This window comes from Cygnus olor, chromosome Z (assembly GCF_009769625.2).
Source record: "Cygnus olor isolate bCygOlo1 chromosome Z, bCygOlo1.pri.v2, whole genome shotgun sequence".
Classification (NCBI taxonomy): domain Eukaryota; kingdom Metazoa; phylum Chordata; class Aves; order Anseriformes; family Anatidae; genus Cygnus; species Cygnus olor.
The window spans coordinates 8,062,914-8,082,185 of NC_049198.1; the positions used below are offsets into that span (position 1 = coordinate 8,062,914).

Here is a 19,272-nt window from a genome sequence, read left to right on the forward strand (position 1 = left end):
TCCTAATGCTGAAAGCAGTGGACAGTTTCTCAGCTGATGGGTGCTGCTTCCTTTTACTTGGGTAACTAAAGACAGCAGTCGAAGAGGAAGGGGGGTGTTGAGTAGAGGGAAGTTAATTAATTTCAGGGTTTTTAATCTCTTTTCTTTTGTACCAAACCATAAAACAAAAATTCTTCGGGAGCCAGAACATGTACCTCCAGTAATCGAAAGAGAGGCAAGGATCTGACTAATAGATATTACGTTCCATTATATGGTCTTGAAGTCAATAAACATTAGGTTACCTTCATGCAGTGAAAAAAGACCAGATTTATTAAAAAATCTTATCTGGAGGGTTTGCATTTCAATAGGATGTGAATTTGCATATTTTAACAATAACCTCCCATCATTCTGTCTGATCTGTGCTCAGTTGGCCATACAGATCACTTTATCTTGAATAGATTATCACCGGTTTAATAAACCCTTCATAATATGCAGGTATAACAATGGTACTTCATTGGATAAAGGAGGCATTAAAGTTCTTTTTCTGGAAATAGGGGTGGCCCAGCTAGTGATTAACTTTATACCTCTGTACATCCCTGTGCTGAATACGCGATTGAAGGAGAGCATTCCCATTATTCACATTCAAAATGGACCAGCTCTTCAGAGCTCCCATTAACCCCTCATCACCCACGGCAGCTGTGCAAACGTGGGAAGCAACAAAGCCGAGGCTGCTGGGGATGTCACCTCCAGCAGTGGCCGCTGCCTCGGACATCAGGAAAGGCGGCACTTGTCCCCCCGGCTGAGTCCCTCTCCACGCATAAATGTTGTCAGCTCCGGGCTGTTTCATAGAGGAGGCAGATGGAAGTAGGGTTGATGCACTGCTCAGCAAAGAGCCAAAAAGGCTCCTAGGTGAATATCTTAGTTACCCAGTTTTTTACAAAACCACAGAATTTTTATTCTTTGTGTTCTCTCTCAATCTTTGACCGATGCTTTGCTTCCCCTTCCCAGACAGAAGCTCATTTTCCAGTGCCTGCCCTTCATAAGAGAAGGGTCCATCCCACACTTCCAGTGCCCTATCTTGCTGTCCCAAAACATTTGGTTAGGAGCAGCACACTCATTTTCACATTGCTTTGCAATTTTTGATGTCTAAATTTTTCTTTCTTTTTCTTTAGTAATATCTGCACACTGACTTGAACAAAACTCGTACTCTTCCCCTCTTGGGCACCCAGTACAGAGCAGGCAACCGTGACCATTAGCTGTCCATGCACAAAGCTTACACAACCCCAGGCTACCGTGGCATTAAACCCAAGGTTGTAGGCCTTAATGAGAGGCAGTGTTAGCTCAGGAACAGTTTGTGGTCACACAGTGCTGGGAGCTGGGCTGCCTCATGTCTGACCAGCTGGGAGCCCAGAAATGATGACTGTGCATGCATGCATGAGGAAGAGTATGTCACACACACGTTCCCCAAGATACTCTTGTGAGCAACCAGGACTTTTCACAGTCTCCCCCTCCTCTGTTTTCTTTTCCTCTGCTCAAGCTGTGTTCGTGCTTGCTTTTCCAAAGCTCCCATCATGAGCTTTTTTCTTCTCGAGAGCCGACATGCCGGTGTGCTGCCTGACAGTGGGAGCACAGCAAGGCTAGTGAATAATTGAAAGTTATTGACCTATAATAACCTGGCATTATTGACCATAAATGATTTAGTTAAAACACACACACACACACGCACACGCACATACCATCTCACGTGAAGGAGCTGAATCCTGAATTCCCTTTGTCCAGCACTGGCTCAGTCGAGCTTGTCACAGGGGGAAGAGGGGCATTCTGCCCCGGCATGAGGTTATGGGAATCGAAGCCACATTTCTGGTGATGCCCCAGTAAGATTCTTGTGGGGAATGAGAGTTGTACTTGGAGCAGTAAACTAATCATCCGGAGCCTTTACTGAAAGCTGAACTTCATAAAAGTTCACAGCTTTTAAGACTGAGGAGGATAATTTCCATCAAGCAGCCTGACCCCTGCCATAAGGCTGGCTAGAGACTAACAAGTATCAGGACCAATAACCTATTGTCTAGCCGGAGCACAACATTTAGGGAGAAGGAAAAGCATCCTGTTCTGGTGTCAGACTTCCCACTCTCCAAGTATTTGTTGGTTCTGCTGAGTCAGCTCTTCCCCCACATAGTGCAAACACTGATGTTGGCTCCTTTGGAGACACAAAACACTCCTTGCCCTGCCAGAGAGCCTGCCCAGGGCAGAGCTCAGCCTGAGACCCCCAGCCCCCAGCTGGATATGCAGGGCCAGGCACCCCATGTCCACATGAGATCTCACCAGCTTTCCACATCTGAATGGAGCCCTGCAGGAGTGCAGGTGGCTGGGCTGAGCAGCTTGGCTGGGTCAGATAAAGATGTGAGTGAGTAACTTTGAGCCAGAGATCTCTGAACAAATTTGAGCCCAGCCAGCACCACAACTGCCATACACCCTCCTAAGCCGGCTGTGTTTGAGTCAGGACCTGAATTTTGTGGCTGGCCCTTATAATGGAAAATTTCAGCCTTTTAACAGATAAAACTTTGCAACTTGGACCTGTTCCTGATTATCTATCAGTGCTCAGCAAACAGCCGTAAAAACCTCTCATTAGCTTTGTGGGTGCTGTTCTCTATAAACAAAATAGCCAGGGTAGCTGTGCCTGGGTTACTGACTTTGTTCTTTGGGGTCAGAGGGACATAGGACACAAAAGAAAGGATCACTATTTGCCTAAGCTGCAGCTCTTGAGAAATGTTACAAGAACTAAACTTTTAACTCTCAGTGGTGCCAGCACAGAAGCAGCTATGAATTGGCATTTACAGCACAGAAAAGTGCCAAGATGGAGGGATTCGTTCCCTTGTTCCCCAAAGCTCACAGGTAGGTTTCCTACCGGCTCCAGCAGACAGCGGAAGCCCCCAGAGCTGCTCCCAAAGTCCAAAATCACTGTAGCTGTGCTGTCAGTGGAGTCAAAGGTGCAATCCAGCCTGTGCACTGAAGTAACTAACTTCATTTTAAGTACCTAATGAAGCAGGCTTCCCAGAGTAAACCCTTAATTTCTCCATCTAGGAAATTGGGGCTGCACAATTTAGATGTCTAAATTTAGACAGCCAAGAGCTCCCTCTGGAGGACGCTAAGCAGCCCATTTCTCTACATGGGCAAGGCTGGGTGCTTATTTCAGGAAAGCAATTTCATGAGATGCCTGGGATTTAGGTACAAGCAGAGTCCTTTCATTAAGTAAGTAGGACTTTTCCCCCTATTTCCTATTTTCAGTGTGGTGTTACAGTTAAACCAGGTGGGTAAGGCACCAGCTTGGAAGAAGCAGTACAGTTTCTCTCTTAAGTCACGAAGAGCTTCCCTGCCTCTGGAAAATCACTTGGAGAGGTGGGAGAAGTGCTGTGTCTGATCTGCATTTGCACCCCATCACTCGCTCGTGAGATCAGCCCCAAATACCTGACTGCAGCAGTACATGACACTGCTGTCCAAGATGGCTTCCAGCTCTGCCCTTCCTTCCCCGCTCTGTAATTGACTATTATACTGGCATTATCTGTGCCTTGATACCTTGGATTTATGGAGCCTCTAACAAATATAAATTCCCCTTTGCACACACCCCATTTAATCAAAACCTTGCTGGTTTAAGCACTCTGTTTTATTAAATTACCAACCTATGAAGCCATTAACTCAATTAGAAGCAGCAGTTCTGTAGTCTTGAACAACCAAGGGGTAATATTGCAAAGGTATACGTTATGCAGAGTATGGCATGTTATAATAACACTGAGAGCTTATATAGCATTTTAGAACTTCACAATTTTGTAGGAATAATATCTAATTAATCCTCACAATGGGCCCTGAAGGTAAAGATTACTGCCTAACCCCTTTTTCCATGGAGGAAACTTAGTGGGGATAGGTAACAGACTTTAAAAAGAGTTCTCGGCTGTGTCTTTTCACACTCTGCATTCACAGCAAGTAGGGTTCAGACTTTCCAAAATGTTCCTTTCCCTCTTGAGAAAGCCAACATCAAATGACCATTTACTCCCTTTCTGGTCTCCATATTGTAGTGTGCAATGGCTGAGTTTATTTTAAATCATCTCTTCTTTGGGACAGGGAGGAGGACCCCAAAGGGACATAGAAATTGTAGAGGATGAGGTTGCACCCATTGCACTGAAACATCTTTGGTAACAGCCTGTAGTACTGGCAGGGGTTGACATCTTGTGCTTCTGGATGCTTTCAGGAATCAAATGGGCATGGCTTAAAAAGTCAGTACCAATGCCTGGCCCTCGTTGCCCATGCCAGTCTTAAGCCAGGAAATTTTCCTTTTCATCATAAGGTTATAAACTCTGACGAGTTCTCCTGTGTCACCTCGGTTATGTGATCAGATAGCAAATACCAAGGGTGGTCACAGGAGCTCATCTAACAAGTCCTGCAGTTCCCTTACTGGAAAACTCTGATCTTTCAAGCAGAGATTACAAGAGTAAAGGGGTTCACGTGGGAAAAGTCATTGTACAAATTACTTGAGAATTATGGTTAGAAGTATCTTGATAACAAAGCAAACAACAAAGAACATCTTGGAGAGTGGTATTAAACACTAAAACCAGACCTGTTGATCTCAAATGATATAAATGTTATGAAGGTTTTTGTTTTATGTCTAAGTACACTAAATAAAGTACCAGGTCCATCACAGAAAAGCAGCAACGAGCTGCTGGTAGTAAGAGCAGATCCTAAATGTAAGTATTTTTCTAAAGGTACACGTACGTACATTTTTGTCCTATAGAATTTTATCAAAGGATTTGCTTGTTTGTTTTAGTTTCCAACATAAAAAGTGTTTGGGGACAGTTTTACGTATTTTTACTTTGTTTGGAAAAGTAAATAATGCAGGAGGTAGAGAAAATGCATGGGAGCTGGACTTGATTTGAATTTGAAAAAAAGTGACAGATTTAGGATCAGTATCCTCTTTCAGCAAAGCGCAAATAGGAAAGAAACAGCCTGAAGCAGTAAAAAACAAATAATGCTTCTAGTAATTAACATTGCCTTCTGTAAAGATGCATCAATCATAAATTATCTCAAGCAATCATGTATGATATGATAATACAAATAAGAGATTTTATTTCCATGTATTCTTTTTTTTTTTTTTTTTGGGGGGGGGGGGGGGGGGGCTCTGTTTCAAGCATTAAGAATTTTCTTTTCTTCTGGAAAAGAAAAAATCATCTTAAAAAGTTGTGAGGGTCCAGAAGCTGAGGATTTAAGGAAAGCACCATATGTCAGGAGACTGATGGTAAAGCATAAAGCTAAAAACACTGGCAGTGCTTGTATGTACTGCTAGACTGGGGTTACTTTTAAATACCGAGAGGTTTGCATTATATCATAATTCAGAGGATCAATGAGTAGTTTATTTAAAGTAGATGATATTAAAAACAAAAACAAACAAAACTGTTTATTCTCTGTGCTTGTGGTTCTGATTTCTCTCATTTCGTGTTTATACCATGTAGCACCTAATCCACACTGCAGAGGAGAGAAAGTGCAATCTGGCCCAAATTTTCAAATATGCTCAGCACCCAGTGGACCAAACTCTTTTAATTATCTGTCTGCATATTTGAGAACATCCTGTGTTTGAAACAGAAGGTTCCTTAAGTAGCATGATTTCTTGCTCCGTTTCCCTCGCTGTGTTTTTATCCTCTCAGTGTCACAACGTGATACTGTTTCTCCGCTGTGATTTTGGAAGGACGCTGCTAGAAAGCATCAAGCCTTCCTCTCCTCTGCGTTGGTTCAGACTTGTCAGCGTTGCATAGGCTTGCTCCTGACCCCCACAGAAGAATCAGACCCTGGGAGTTCAGACACATACTGTAAAAAGGTTAATGGCTAATACTGCCAGAATGTTTATGGCTGAACTTCTAGGGGCTCTGATCAACGCTCTGTCTTTAATCAAATGCCACAGCACAAAGAGGGAGAGGAGGGAGGAAAGCATTGTCTCTTCTCAGTGGGGCCTCTCTGGTTTTCCTCTTCCAACCCTACCCAAGCTGAACACGCAGAAAGTTGTGGGGTTGAGCTGGCAACCGAGTGGAAAGTCGATGGGGGTGAGGAAGGAGGGAGTAAATAACCTGAAACTATCAGCTGTGATGCCAGAGGTGGCTTGCTGATTCCGGCCACTAACAGATGTGGACAGGTGAACCTTTACACCAAATCAATCATCATATTTATTCTAATTGTATCGTAATAGTCCCCCAGGAGCTCAGTTCAAATGAGCTTGACATTATTAAAATTTTAATGCCCAGTTTTCATAGCTGAATGAATATTTAAAGGGTATGTCCCAGACTTAAGTTATGATGATGAAGAAATTAATGGAATGTCTTGTTTAATGCTTTGGTACATGTTGATGCAAAAAAAAAAAAAATGTGGTTGTTCAGAGAGAAAAAGAAAGAAAGGCAATGTTTGGGCATAATTAGACGGAGAGAGGAGGAAAGCATCAGCAATGCATTAGTATCAGAAATCACTCTTGTTAGATAGCTCTCAGCGGAGAGGAAATATTTATCATTTGGGAGGGGGAAAGCAGGGTGCAGTCAGAAAACAGAAGAGAAGCAGCACCACATGAATGACAGATCAGAAACGAATCCCTGGGAGTCTCCGACCACATCCCTGCATGGGGGAATGAGATTGCTAGCCTTTGCTGGCTGGAACAGGGACAGAAAATCACCTTTGTTGCCCAACCAGGGTGTTTGTTTATTGTAAGTACCCAGATCAACTTTGAAGGATGGCATAATTAATCAGCAATACTCATCAGTCTCGTAATTATGTTATAGATAATTGTCAAAACATAGGACCAGATGATACCAGTTATATGTCGATGGGGGTGAGGGGAAGCTCCTCTCTAGTGAGAGGGCCTGATTCTGGATGGGCTGAAATGAGCATGGGAATCACATTGGCTCTGAGGACTGGGAATCTGGAGAGGTCGTAGTTTTGTATCAAAGTTGTTTTTTGTCTTTTTTTTTTTTTTTTCCATTAATCTTTCTATGCTTTCCCCAATTTGGGAAATGTTTGGGGAGCTAAGGATTTTTGCTTTCTCTTCTTTTTGAAAGCCATACTGATATTTGCAAGGTTCCTGTTTGTGCCTATTCACTCATTCACTCACTATTAGGAACAAACAGAGGGATGACTTGGGTGTTTGAACGGGTTTAAAATCCCCTTCCAATATACATTTCCTAGCTGTGAAAGAGGACTGAAGCACAAGTTAATGCTCTAAACCCTTCCACAGAAGATTTTCTTTAAAGGGGCAGTGTCAAGATTAAGATAATATTATTCTTTCTCTGAGTCTTTCCTTGTTTGCTTTTTTTTATTTTTACTATTTGTTATTTTCCTTCAGGAATTGCAGCCCTGATCCAGCATGCAGCTAAGAGTTTTATCTTTAGGCAAGGTTTTCACACATCTGATTCGAGGTGTGATTTCAAATCAGTTTAGACAAACCAGAGGAGAAAGCGGCATGGCTGCTGTTTTTTTTTGGTTGGTTGGTTGTTTTTTTTTTGAGGGGGGGTTGTGGTTGTTTGGTTGGTTGGTTGGTTTTGTTTATTTATTTTGTTTTGCTTTGCTTTTGCTTGAACAGGACTTATTTCAGATTATCTTAAAATAATTAGACTACATTTATTCATTCATAGAACCAAGAGTGTAGCCATACCACCTGTATCATGATAGCAACGTGCCACAAGAAGGAAACCCCCATGCTTCAGAAATGCCACAGCATCCTACTTGGGTTAGGCTTAGGTCTGGTCCTCCTGGGATGTGGGATCGAGATAATGTACTGCTATCTGCTATCCTGTGGCAAGCTTACCCCATGGAAGAACTTAAATCTTGGGGAAGGGGAAATTGGAATATAAGGAAGAGCACAAACACTCCTGAAAGCAGGACCGGTGTACTGGCTCAGACTGGCGTTATTCCAGTACCAAGGAAAATCCTGCTTGCAGCATTAACCCTGTGATGCCCTCTTTCAGTTCCCAGGGAGACTGTGCTTGAGTTCAGGCCTAGAGGCTACCTGCACATCTACATCAGTGAAAGTGCCTTTATTTTATGAATCTGTCAGTAGGTGAAAGCAGATAGTTAAGTTACACTGCTTACTCAGTTGTTTGTTAAATGGCACTGCCGTGGAAAGAATTTCTCCATGTGCAAAAGGGCTGGCTGTGGTTCTTATCTTTGTGGCCAGGCATACAAAGCCACAAGCACAGAAGGTCTAATCTGCTTGGGTGGATGGTGGCCAAGCTCTTTTTGAACTCAAAGCAGTGAAGTCAATGGGAGCTTGGCCTTGCCTAAAGTCTGCAAAGGCAAGCCAAGCAACCATTAGTGGCAAAGGCAGCATTTGGGTCTTGCTTCAGAAGAAGACATAAAGCTTAGAGAATGAAGAGCACAGCAGGGAAGTGCCAACAGGCAGAGGTCATGGGCTCGGGATAAAGGAAAGACAAGAACAGATGTTCATCTCTAAGTGAGGGGGCAGGGGTTAAGTCTATAATGCCTTGAGTAGTACATCTGTCTCTCTGGCTTGCTCGCCTGTCCCACTGAAATCCACAGCGAAGAGGCCTCTGGCCTCTGTGGTGAGCACCCAACATACAGAAAATCGTGACTTGCCCTGTACGCAGACAACACCCCATCCTTTCCCCTTATCTGTGCTTCCTCAGCAAGGCAGCTCCTGAGCACCCTCCAGGCTATGCCTCTGCCTGAATGAGCACCAGCTGCAGGCAGCGCTGGGGAACCTCGGAGCCAATCCACACAGACAGCATCTGCGAGCCAGCTCACATAAAGGGTCTGGGTTCAGGTGCTGATAACTCCACAACTGCAAACACCTGAGCTGAGCACACATTGCAAAGTGGATCTAGGACCCTCAGCACTTATTGATATTGCTCATTTAAGTTCCACGTGACCATGTGCTATTATTTGTGAGTCATGCTGGCAAGTTTAAGGCTATCTTGGTTATATCTATATGAGCTACTTTAATATGTGTGGATGATGATGCTGCTCTGCCCTGAAAGAGCTGGGATCGCAATATCTAGGCTAAAAGAGGACATGGTGGCTCTGCTAAATGCATGTAGAGTTGGCTAATAGAAAATGCCAGGGATAGAGAAGAACCATTTTAGATAAAAGGTCGTTTGGGCACATTTTAAAATTGGATGTAAATTATCTTGAAATAAACTCAAGTGGGAAATTAGAAGAAGAGAGGTGACAATATGGGAAACCTTATTTCTGTTGGTATTAGAGAAGATGGGAGGTAAGGACAGCAAAATACTTGGTTTTATGTCAGAATGGGATGCGTTTATGAACAGAATTTCATATTGTGATTGCTTGTGGTAGCAGCGGAGAAGTAGATTAATGAGCAGTGTCCCTTCTATACTTACACCGTTGCTGTCAGGATCCTCAGACAAACAGGCCCTTATATACAGCTTAGCATCACCACTGGGCCAACCCTGGGACACTTTGCATGCGTGGGTATGCTCACTACTCACTGAATGCCCAGGGATTTCTCACATATGCAAGCGGCCTTGGACTACAGACACCAAGCTAAAAGTGTCTCCCAGTTCCTACATGTCATTGTGCATGTGGCTGTGACTAGAAGTCAACATCTACCAGGCCCTCTTCTTTCCAAGGAAAGGTCAAGTGCACAAGCACCTGGCAAGAGCCATGAGTACAAACGTGTACCTGTCTGGATGATCAGGACAGCGGTACCTTAGGGCACACCGTGTGTGTGGCAACACGGGCTAGCAGGTGAAAGTAGACCTATCTAGTGACATTTTTACTGTGTGACTGCCCAGAGCTCTAAGGGGATCTCCTGCTCGTTTTTCTTGTGCAAATTTGCATATGAAACAGTATTTATAAATACTTAAAAGAACAAACAGTGCTGTTTCTCTTGCTTTGGGAAATAAGGCTTTGTTGTGCCAAGCACGCTGTGTTTTGTTCCTCTTACTCTCCTCAAGCTTGCTGAGCATTGGGTGTCCCCACAAAGCACTGAGATCACAGAACCACAGAATGGTTTGGGTTTGAACAGACCTTAAAGACCATCTAATTCCAACCCCTTGCCATGGGCAGGCACACCTCCCACCAGACCAGGTTGCCCAAAGCCCCATCCAGCCTGGCCTTGAACTCTTCCAGGGATGGAGCATCCACAACTTCTCTGAGCAACCTGTTCTAGTCCCTCACCACCTTCACAGTAAATAATTTCTTCCTGATATTCTAATCTAAACTTACCCCTTTATAGTTTAAAACCATTGCTCCTTGTCCTATCACTCCACTCCTTGATAAAGAGATCCATCAACCTCTCTGGCCCCACTTCATTTAAATACAGAGACACTGTGATGTGGAGCACCACACACTCAGCATCCCCAAGAATAAACTAAAGAATCTGTGGAATTGGCAAGTCTTAATTTTGTAACTAACAGGATCAGCGTTTTCTTCAAACTCCAGCCCAAACTGTTTTGCAGGGGAGAAGTTTTGGATTCAAAGCCATAGGCTCTGTACGTGAACTGAACTTAAGCCCCCTCTAGGTTCATCTATATACACGAGACAAGGGGAAAGATGAATCGATAGTTAGATGGATGGTTCATAATGTGTTTTATATGATATATAGAAAATTCTCGGAGTGTGGGGATGGCCAGTAGCAATCATTCTCGGGGGTAGGCACCAGAGCATTGACTGATTTGTAAAGGTCAGACCCTTCAAGATATTTTTTTCATACCTCATACATTCCCATTTCAGATCTTCTCATCTATTTGTGTACATGTCTATGACACACATCTAGTCAGGCCAGGAAGAGGGTGGTAGGGAGGGATTAAGAGTCTGCTAGCCAGATAAGGTTTGGGACAGAGTCATTTCAGATGCAATTCATTACTAGTGAGTGCTTCCCACAAGTCAGGCCAATGTGATTTTTTTCACCAAACTTTCTAAAGCATTTCCTCTCCCTGCTTTTTCATTAATCCAACACTGTATCAATTTGTGCTGCCCACACAAAAGTATGCTTAATGTGTAATCACATGGCAATTCATGCAACCACAGCACTTACCTCTGGTCCCACGGGAGTAGGTTTTTGCTCTATGCTTTATAGCTGCAGTATACAAATATAGAAAGCTGTCTATGTAGCTAACCCATGTTGAAACAGCTTTCCTGATTCTGTAATGTTTATGGAAATTTCCCTGAGCTGAGGACCTGGGCCCCAAGTTTATTTTTTTTTCTTCAGAGAGGAGATTGCTTTGGATTCACTCTCATGGCTATCTAGTTTAGATCACTGTAATTCAATTATGTCACTCAGAATCAGGTACAGAGTGATTTACTTGAACTTTGCAATTACACACACACAATTCAATCGTAGGTGATTTTCTTGGCCTTTCCAACTTTGACACTAATATACTTTGCATTTCCTTAGGGCCTTCAATCACAGTAGATTTTGCTCAATGCTTTAAAAGTTATGACCCACTCTTAAAACACATTCATGCCAATACCTTTACTCACATAAGTAGCTGTGTTGATCTAAGTGGGATTACTGTTGTGTACATGGCAGGCCACCAGAAGGTCATCAGAGGTGGTAAAAGGAAATTCCTTCTGGTATTTTGGGGGACGGTTTTGAACAGAAATAACTTTCCCTCTGAAGCAATAAGGAATATCCATATTTTCTGGAAATTTCAGGTCAGTTATTAAACTATCCATGTGTCCAGTTAACATCATGAGATCGAGAAATACGTGGCATCTTTAGGAAGCAAGATGTTTGAAGATGGGATTAGGATCTGGGTACACAGGTGCAGTAATACCCAGTACGCATTTGCTAAGACCTGCTAGCTCCTATCAACATCCCATCCTTTGCCATCAGGTCACAGCAGTGTTTGATGATTGATTTAGAGGGCTGATGTCTGAACAATACCCAACAGAGCAGAACATGGCTGGGCAAGAAGAGTTTGTTCTTTGCCATTTTGTCTGCCCATGGGGTTCAGGCATAGAAATTACAGAATATTTTTTGTTTGTTTAACACCAACATTTAGAACCATTTTTTCATCAACCACCTTCATGGTACATTAGGGTGTCTTTGTCTTCATTTTACAGAATAGAAAGCTGAGAAAGAGACATGCAGTGATATGACCAAATTCATCCAGAAGACTGATGCAGAGCTGGAAGCAGGCCTTGTTAGAGGTTAACAGCCCAACTTTCAAGACTGTTCCAGCCTTACTCTTTGGGAACTTCAGTAAACATGGACAACAGAATACCTTTCCTCACAGTTTTTGATACAAAGCCTTAATCATACCCCCCGATCTGTTGTCATGGAATATTCAAATTTCTTAAGCCCTGTAAGGAGGGGAGGAAAGACTATTATTACATAAATGATCAATGTAGTCATCTTCCATGGTCTTATACATTACACAGCCTTTAGAATTTTTATTTTTTTATAGATTTTTATTATTATTTTGTCTCCTGAAGTGACTTAATCCTTTAGCAGAGACAGCAGATTATCTCCAACAGTGCTCCCTTCTGCCTTGGACATCATCTTCCTAACCATTAGTGGCATTTCAGTGATCTTCAGCATTCCCCTCCTCACTTTTCCTTCCTGTCCCTGGTCTCATTTGAAAGTATTCAAGGCAAGTCTCCACCCTTAGTGTTTTCCCTTATTCTCCATCTTTTTAGCTTGTCCATTCTCAAACACGGTAGAGCCTTAGTCCTGGCTAAAAACCCCATGTACATTAGTTAGCAATGAAAAAGTGAGACAAGAAATGAAAGTATAGTAGGAGCTATGAGAGTAAGAAAGATGGAGACAGTGAGAAATCATCTCTCTCTGTTTTCTACTCTTCTTTCCCAGGTGATCCTTCTACCTGCTCTAAATTAATATCAAAGCCAAGGGGAGCAGAAAAAGGTTGGTGGGGGAGAAAATGACAACCTTAGGAAAAAAAAATCCTGATACAGAAAAGCGTCTGTCCCCTGTCTAATTCCTGCAGTGGCCTGTAGCTGATGGTGCTGAGAAAAATACAGCAGCAAGCTCTGACATTTCATTTCTGCAGAGAATTGAAAAAGAGCTTGCTGTAATTCATCGCTTCTTGTAACTCAAACCCTTTTTGACAGGAGTACCTGCGCTGTCTTTTAACTGTGGCACCACAGTGGCTGTAATTGGACATGAAAAATGATGTCGTGTTTCTACTCGTGGAGAGGATTGGGGGCGGGTAGGTGGGGCAAGTGGCAAGTTGATGTGGGAGGTTGACATTTGGCATTAGTTGAATGGGTTGGTTTTAGGCAAAAGGAGGGAAAAGCCAAAATGAAGCGTAATGAGTAGAGTGATTTTGTCCAAGGTGTGCAAAGGTGATAGTAAAGGTGGTTTTCAGCAGAGATGAAGGCACAAAGGATGAAAGGAAAATGAGCAATGTGATGCACCTGGAATTCTGACTCCTCCATCAACTCAACCACCTATGGCATTTGTGAAGAAAAGACCTGGAGCACCCTGTCCTGCAGTAGGGTGGATTCACACCTGTAATGTTAACCAGTGCCCATAGTTCCCAAACACAGACTGGGAATCAGAGGCACAGAGGTTGCCTGAGGCCACATTGGAAACATAGCACAGATGTGAATAAAACTGATTTTCCACAGCTGCTTGGCACCTCTCATATGGAACCAGAAACCAAATTACATTTTCTGGCTCTTACCTAAATCTCTTTGTGCCTCAGTGGTCCTCAGCATACCTCTGTCTTGGCAGTGATGTTGAGTGAGGCCCTTCCAAATACTGTGGTCAACCTGGACTCTGCATCATGCATAGGGATAAACATATTGTCCTGACTTACAATGGTTTTATGACTATTAAGCATTCTGGTACCATAATGTTGGGAATCTAATAAACACTCCAGATAGGTGTTCATGGTTGATATAGAGAACAAACATTTTTAGTCAGGCCATAAAGGGTAAGAGAGAGGCTAAAGAGGAGATAAATTCATTCTGGGTTAACTGATGATAAAACACTTCTTCTTTCACTGTGACAGCCCAGCAGGTATAATCTAGAATGAGGAACCATGATCCTATTTCAAAGGAGAGCACAAAGAGCACCTGTGGGAAGAGAAAAGGAGGACCATTGCAACAAACAGAAGTGTAATTATTCCTAGAGGAGAGCCTTCCAGAGTTCATCCAGTCCATCTGTCAGTTAAATGCTGGATCATCCTACCTAGTTTCTTCCCTGTAATGCCAAATCTCTTTTAAATATTTTAATGATAGGAATCACTAAAAGCTCACAACCATATCTGTAGTTCCTGTGGTGCCTTATGGCTGCCCATGGCATTAATCAGATTTGCTGATTGGCATTGTTATTAACACCTTTCTGTTTTCCTCAGATCTGAGGTTTCTTCTTCTTGGCCTAGCTAGGGCTCTTACGATTGCGACTACAAGTTCCTAGAGAAAGCTTTGAGTAAGAGACATCATTCGTGACTGTATTGGCAGCTATTGGCACACGCATTTCATGACACTGGAGGTATTTGAAGATGTGGGTGAGAAGTTTCATCGGTATCTGCCTTGGATTTCCTGAGATACAAGTAAAATGTAACACAAATCCCTTATATACACAGCCAAACCCAGCAGGTACTAGGTGTTTGGATACCAGCCTAAGTTGTGCTCCATGTAGCAGGGTGAATGTAAAGCACATGATGGATCCTTCCCAAAGTCTGGAGAAACTGAGCTTTAGACACTGAGGCACAGTGTTTTTAAGGCTGCATGTGCTGACTCTCTCTCTCAAAAGCAACTGTACCAGTTCTGGGTTTGAGTTCTCACAAAACTGAGAAGAGGCATCCTCAGTAAGTGGGACTGCCCATATGCAGTGTAATGATGTGAGCTCTTCCCTCAGAAAGCATTTGAAAAAAGTAATTTGGGGTCACCATCCTTTCCAGTTCAGGGCGAAGATGGCATTACACAACCTCATTTACTCCAAAATTTTCCTCCTATTGTAAGCCCAAATAAGTGCCGTAGGACTACTTCTTTCTCCTATCACACTTTCAGGGTCCAGCAAGGCATGACAGATATTAAAGACATCCATACCATTATTCCTCAAAACACTATTCAAGGGACTGTGCTTTGGAGTAAAAAACTTGATTTCTTTGCATTAAAACCATGGCAGTTCTCAGCTGAAGAATAAGCAGAGAGCTTGAATCTCTGAAATCCCTTCTCTCCAGACAGGTGCTTCCCCAGACTGGGGAAGGTACCTCTTTCTGCCATTTTATTTTCCCACTTAGCCTTTTTTTTCTGCCGCCCATGCCAGCTGCTTGCTCCCAGAGTGTCTGTGTGAGGAAAGGGAAAGAAAAAAAAAAAAGTTCCATAGATGGAGAGCGGAAACTTAATTATTTTCCTCTCAATGTTTCTCCTTGTAATTGGTGTCTTTCATGTCAAGATGATCTCAATTTGTATTATGGGCTCCGTGCATGCAGCGCTTTTTCTTTGGTCTATAAAGAAATTGTCAAGTGTATAAATCACAGTGTACATTAAATTACACTAGCCTTTACTTATTAATTTCCTCAGATTTTTCTTCATCTGTTGGATACCCATTCCCTCCCTCTGTTTTTCCTTTTCACAGAGATTCTCTTCTTCTCCTCCCTCATGCCCCAATCTCAAAAAATAAGTTACCCAAATATTGTCTCCTCTTATTTTGCTAAAGGGCCTGATGGTCTTCTCTGCCTTTTGCAAACTGACCACATCCAACTCTTCACAAGTAGGAAGAGCTATTTCCAGTTCTTCCAAAGGCTGGATCCAAAGTTTACTTGAGTTCAGAGGTGATTTTCGTGGCTGTTAGCACACCTCTTATAAATTCTTAGCTCATGTGACTGTTTTTCCTTCTGATTGCCTGGCATGCAGGTTCTGGCTGTTCTGGCATAAGCAGCAAGGACCTCCTCTCACCACTTAAGTTAGATTAGCTGTGTGTCCACATTGGGAACCCATATGTAGACCAAGAGTTCAGCTGTAAGTGTTTAACAGCGCTGGAGTCAGACCTTGGTACATGGATGGTGTCAACACCAACCTGCTGTAAACACAAACCAGTTCCGATGGAGGAAATCAGAGTACAGAGACAGAGAAGGTGTTTTCAGCTTTATTATCCTGTGTATGAGTACTAAGAAGTGGCTCATCTCACCTAACTCTACCCTTCCTGCATACACTACCTTCGTGATCAGTGGAGAGGAACAGACACTGCAGAGAACTATTCATCACATTCATCTCAGACACCAGTCTGAGGAGTGGCTTAAAATCACACTTTTTAGACATTTTTACTTATATGACATATATCACCCTCCTCGCCTATGTTTAACAGATCTTTAAATGTCTATAGCAGCTAGCTACTCACATGTGCTTACAGGAGAGCTATGGCAGGCTGTCTGTCCTGCTGATGCCAAATACATTGCCTCCAGCCCTGCTAGTATCTTATGATACACGGGTGAACGACAGATCTTTACAGTTGCAGAAGAAGGGTCTGATACAAGCTTTATCCAGTACCAGATTCTTTGTTGGTTTTAGCACTTAAAATGTCTGGAGTTTTTTACAGGATACAGGCATACAGGAGAGCAGAAATTGCTCAGTAGTGTCTGGAGCCATTGATCCTACTTTTTCCAAGAGTGAATCTAACTGTAGTCAGTTTATGGCTAAGTACATTTTACTCTCAAGACAACAATGCAGCAGGATCTGCTAGGCTCTCCGTCATCCTAACCTACTTGTCAGCCAGTTTGATAACTTTTTATTACTAAATATGTGTGCAGAGCAATTAGAATAAATCTAAATGAACTACTTTCAAAAAAAAAAAAAAAAAGGAAATTAGGAAAAAAAATTAAAAAAAGAACAAACCTAACAGCTTTGCTGGCCAACTGCAATTAGCTACAAATAAGGGAGGGGCAGAACCACTCCTACTGTTCTCCAAGGTAATGGAAACACTGGAGGAGAAGCATAGAGATGCTAGAAAATGAGTAATAAAATATTTAGTTATTAAATAGTAGTACTAACTAGATACAGGACATGACAACTAAAAAGCTTGCAAGTCATTCATTGCAAAGCCAAAAGATACAAGATTAATTTTTCCAATATTTTCTAGAGAAAAGACAATGATTCAGATCTATACCTGTCTGGGATTGGGAAGAATCAGGAATAAAATTTATAATCCCTGCATCTGCAAGCCAAACCTTGACCCCAGCACAAAGTTTCAGCAGGGCTGTGGCTCTTGGCCCTAGTGTTTGAGAGCACAGGGGTGGCTATGGTCGATGATTTTTGCAGGAAGGTCATGGAAGGCAACTCTGAGCACCTTTGCACTCTGCCTGAGGGCCAGAACAGCTTTACTGGACCTGCCACAGTTATTGTGGGATCCCTGTGGGAGATATCAGCCTCTGTAAAGTATGCATACCCAATTTAACCCCCATCTGCCTTTTATTTATTTATTTATTTATTTATTTATTTTTGAAGTGGGGGAGGCATCTTGTAACACTTACCAGCCAATTTTTGGTCTGACTTTGTTGGGAAGATTCCCATTGCCATCTGAACTCCTTGTGATGCCTGTTTGAGCTTGCACTTTCAGTAGCTGCCAAACCTAAGGACAGTTTCAATCCACTCAGTGGTGATCACACAGGAAAAATATTTTGATTAGTTCATCCCCATGGTGTTTGTATTGCTTTAAGTGACATGGAGGAAGGGCAGGGAGAGGCTTTCAGAAGAAAAGCTCATCTGGTTCTGGTCTAATCTGCATCCCCAGCTGTTAACAGGAGGAGAGTATCCTCACCCTGTGCATCGGACACCCATGTTGTGTTAGGTACCACCAGTTGAGATGGTCATGGTCATCTGCTGCCGCTTTCTCCTGGGAGTGAGCAGCTCTGGGTGTAAGGGTATGTAGAAGGAGACACCTCTTTTAAGGGTAGCTGGTCAAGGACCTTTTCCAAGGCAACAAGGGAAAATTAGAAAGGGAGGCAGGATTTCAGCAGGGTTATCTGATCCAGAACTTCTAAGTGGGGAGACAACAACAAGAGACAAACCTCCCAGTCACACTAGTTGACAGGCTATCAAACTACAGGTCCACTTTAAGAAAGGGAGGACCTGTTAGTGTTAGGTCAGAGGTTGGACTAGGTGATCTGGGAGATCTCTTCCAACCTAGATGATTCTGTGATTCTGTGAAGATTAGCCTTTGCAGCTGATAAGACGTGAACCAGAGGGCCCAGACTGGGAGGATGCAGAAAAAGCAGAGCCCTGAGCTTGGGGCCAGCTGCTGGGGGCCAACTGTGCATCTCCCCCAGCCTGGTGCACTCGGGGTGTGTGTGTGCATTCCCCAGCAAGCTTCAAGCCGGACCAGCCAACAAGGAGGCAACCCGTGAGGGGGGCAAGGGGCCTGGGGTCCGGGCAGGGGTGCTTGGCTGTCTGTCTGCGTGTATGTGAGCCTGGTGAGGAAATGCTGCTGAAGGCGGCCCTTGGCTGGGCAGTCCGTGTGACTGGCTGTGTCAGCGTCCTGTGTGTCCCTGTGTGTCCTTGTGTCCCTGGGGTATGTGACAAGCTTTGGTACCAGCTGGGCCTGCAATGGGGAAAGCATCAGCCACGTCTCCCGGCCTGGGCAGAGACCCTGGTCCCAGGCACCGGGCTGGGCCCCAGTGGCCAGGCAGGAGCCTGGCTGGGCCCGAGTGGCCAGAGGAGGCAGCCACACTCTGCACCTCGCCTAGCACTGGCAACAGTGATGGTCCATAGTGCTTTTGTTACAGAGACAGAGCAACAGGGATAAGTCATAGAACAGAAATCCTATTCACAGCACGATGGCAAGATTTTTATATGCACTTAAGTTCTGATCTGAAAAAGGAAACAGACATCTGAAAAGTCAAAACAGGGAGAGGTTTTGACACGCATACTACACCCATCCTCTCAAAAAAACCTTCAACAGCCACCACTTCCATGGCATGTGGACAAGCCAGATCTAAGTCTCATTCCCCTGGTATGACTCTGATATACATACAACTCACTATCCTACAGAGCCAGTAGTTGAGATGGAATTCACTTTTCCATTTTCTTTTCACCATGACAGTCTCAAGAAACCTTTGCAATTAAAGTTTCACTGAACCGTATGTTCTAATAAAGTACTTCTGTTCTGACACAGCGTTTCCAGAAGGAACTATTAGAAATTTAAAAAGTTACATTTAAAATTTCATGACCTGTGTGAAATGAGTCAGATCCCTCACCTGGTGTGATTCAGCAGAGCCCCTGTTAGGTAAATGGGGTGACACTGGTTCACCTCAGACCAAGAAGCTGCCCAAGCAACCTGTGCTCTGTGGTCACTTCTTTGCTTACTAATTGCTTTTTTCC

At 43.4% G+C, this 19,272-nt stretch overlaps 1 protein-coding gene across 16 annotated transcripts in view; it reads left to right on the plus strand.

The window, feature by feature from the left end:
• The window catches only part of CELF4 (CUGBP Elav-like family member 4), a 696,179-nt gene that overhangs the window by 374,188 nt on the left and 302,719 nt on the right, over positions 1-19,272 (plus strand). The window lies entirely within an intron of this gene.